This window comes from Marmota marmota, unplaced genomic scaffold (genome assembly GCF_001458135.2).
Source record: "Marmota marmota marmota unplaced genomic scaffold, marMar, whole genome shotgun sequence".
NCBI classification, from domain to species: domain Eukaryota; kingdom Metazoa; phylum Chordata; class Mammalia; order Rodentia; family Sciuridae; genus Marmota; species Marmota marmota.
This window is the reverse complement of record NW_026000137.1, coordinates 7,352,357-7,355,730: the sequence shown is the minus strand read 5'-3', so window position 1 is coordinate 7,355,730 and position 3,374 is coordinate 7,352,357.

The following is a 3,374-nucleotide window of genomic DNA, read 5'->3' as shown; positions in this document are numbered from 1 at the left end:
GCAGGCCTGCGGCCTGGTCGGGAAGTGGACTCACGCAGGCCCATGGTGCTCACAGGCAGCCAGGGAGGCCAGAGTTCCTCAGGAGCCGTACACCAGGGCAGGTGTGTCCAGGGACTTGGGAGAGCTTCCCCAGGACCTGAGTGAAGGCACCGACACCATCTGACAGTCTCCCCTGGACTCCTGGACATGCCTCCATGGCTTTGCCCGGGGTTCCAGAACAGGTCCTGGAAGGTCTTCCAACATCACCCCCCAAATAGCCGGCTATGAGCCGGCTGGTGACGTGGGAGCAGGGCACCGTCTTCCACGGAGGTCCCAAAGTCCCTTAAGCAAATGAAAGAAGGGGTTGACTGCCTCTTACAAACCCACCTCCTGCACAGGCCCTGGCCTCACACGGGCGTCCCTTAGAAGATCCTAGAACTGCAGTAGTTTTAAGAGCATTTCTCCCTGGGTAGTAGGACTTCCATTTCTTTCTTTTTTTTTGAAATAGAGTTTAACATAATTCCAATTATCTTTATTGTGCACATATCACTTGATTAGAGAAATAAACATGACTTTAGAAGGACACGTGTGAAGTGCCTTGCTCTCAGTAGCAGTACTGTATGCGTGAGTGAGAACGTGAGCAAGGACCTTGGACTGTGGTCTCATTTCAGTGTGTGAGTCACACTCAGGGGAACCGACTTATTCTAACCCAGGTAGCCTCAGAGAGGTGGTCAGTTCAGTTTGACTCAACGCAAGGACTATGTCCTGTGGGTGACGGTGAGGGGGTGGGGTCTGCATGAGGCTGGGCCTGAGCCCCCAGGCCGCCTTGCTGGGGCAGCTGCGGCAGGACGTGAGGGAGGGTGGGAAGTGCAGGGACAACGGTCCAGCATCGTAGCCCCTCGAGGCTGGCTCCCTGGGAAGACTTGCGACCTGGACCTGGGGATGGCGAGGGCCTCTGCTGCTGGAGAGCAGGCTGTGGGGCCGGCCAGCGTGGCTGAGGTGTGAGTGGCTGGTTTAGAAAATGGCCACAAACAGGGCCGGGCCACTCCTGCTCCTTCCTCTTGACCCTCCAGCAGGGGAGAACCGTGTCTCCCTGCAGGGGCAAGGCGTCTCCTCCTGGCCCCACCGCCAGCGCGTGCGAGCAGCCGCGCTGAGCCCCACGGCCAAGCCACCTGGCTGGTTCTTAGGAGGACAGCACAGACTGGGTCTGAATGTGCTGAAAGTGAAGGCCCAGAGAAAGCACCCGCTTCCCGCCCGCGGCAGAGCCGTGGAACCAGACCGACCCAGACCGGGGGAAGAGAGCACTCAGAATCAGACCTCCTGCTTCATTCGATTGTTTAGATGGCCCAGGAAATTAAACGGAAAGCTTTTAAAACAGAATTACTGCCTCAAGAGATGATCGATTCTTCAAACACGGCTTGAGGGTCTATCATGTACCAGGGCCGATTCAAAGGCTAATCCAGTTTAATCTCCACCCACCAGGAGTCCACAGATCTAATAGGAGCGAGATGGGCAAACAGTCTCGACCCTGGCGGAGCCAAGTGAGTGCTCAGGGAAGGCCAAGTCGCCACGTGGGGTCAGGTGGAGGCTGCCGGGCACCCAGAGCTCCCCGGAGACAGCCCCCCACAGGGGCTCCCAGGGCGGGGTCCTGAGGTCCGCTGCTGGGCTGCTGGGAGCCCGAGCCGGGCTGCCCCAGGACAGCAACCCACAGGACCCAGCAGCCTTGAAAACGGCACATGGACCGTCTCCTGCCTCTGGATCATTTCCCTCCAAACTTCTGTTTAATGTAAAAAGCCAGAGTTTTCAAAAATAGAGAATCACAAATAGCTGGAGGTAGAAACCATCTGGGCTCAGGTACTCTAGTCCATTAAGGGAAAAGACGCGGAAGGTCCCACACTTTCAGAATGACGTGTCTGTGCGGGAGCAGTGAGCTGACCCTGTCAGCTCTCGGAATGCTTGGACGCTCCTCCCAGAAACACTGGCTGCCACCGCGCCCTGTGCAGCGGTGCTAGGGATGGGGCCCAGTCAGAGGCACCCCTCCAGCCTCCTGGAGCAGACCCGCAGTGGGCAGAAAGACCAGGAGCAGGAGCAAGACCAGGGCTGCTGGGCCAACTATGGGGGGTCCCACAGCTGACCCAGTGGGCGCTGGTCCCCAGCCAGCAGTGGGGCCCAGGAAGGTGCTTAGGGGAAGTCCTTGGGGGCCAGGCCTGGGAAGGGACCAAAGCGTCCCATAGGGCTCTGAGTTAGTTCTTCCAAGAGCAAAGGGTTATGGGAGCTGGAGCCTGGCCCTGACCACTCTCCTCTGCTTCCCATCTGGCTGGGCCATGGCTCCCTCTGGCTTGCACTCCCACCACGAGGCCCTCACTGATCAGGCACATGCCAGCATCATGTCCTCGAGCCTCCAGAACTGCCAGCTATTTAATAAACCTCTTTTCTTGATGAGTTAGCCTGCCTCTGGAGTTTTGTTATAGAAAGGAGAGGGGCTCAGATAAATGCTATGAGAGGAATGAAGACATGGCACTGAAGAGCTGTGGGAGCGGCTGCAGAGAGGGGGTCTGAGTGTCCGGGGTCCTAAGAGGCAGACAACAGGGACTCCTGGATGCTCAGGGTGGGGGCAGAGCTGTGGGTCCTACAGAGGCTACAGCACACCATGCACCTCGGTCACCTGGGGCAACTCCATGGGACACGCCCTGGGCTGCCCTGCCTTCCCAGGAGTCCTCTCTGCCTGGCCACATGCCAGCCCCCACCACGAGCCCTGCCTCCCACCTCTGGATAGGGCACCTGGGCCTCTTCCCTGCTGCTCCTGAGCTGTGCACAACAGGCTTGCTCTGTGTGTGTGTGTGTGTGCGTGTGTGTGCGTGTGTGTGTTCTGCGGAAATGCGGGTCAAGTCATGGGCACTGGCAAGGTGACAGTGATCCAACAACATGGGCCACAACACCAGAGCGAGAAGGGTCACCCGGCAGAGGAGACTCAGTCAGTGGGCACAGACTGAGCAACTCAGAGGCATGAGAGGAGCCCCCGCCCTGGGCAGCCCAGTTGCTGGGTCACTGGCCACCTTGCCCGTCCCTGCCGTGTGAATCCCACATCCCTGCTGAAAGAACGATCAAGGCTTGCCGTCGGAGAAAATGCCCGTTTGTTGAGGAACGGCTCTGCATATTTATAGAGCCGGGGGTGGTTTGACAGTTATGACAGTTTAATGGTTGAAGGGTTTGACAATTGGCATGGGGTGCTTTCTGGTTGGTGGGTAAGGATCATGTGAGCCAGCAGGGCTAGTCTGATTGGTGGGCAAGGATCATGTGAGCCGGCAGGGCTAGTCTGATTGGCGGATAAGGATCATGTGAGCCAGCAGGGCTAGTCTGATTGGCGGGTAAGGATCATGTGAGCCAGCAGGGCT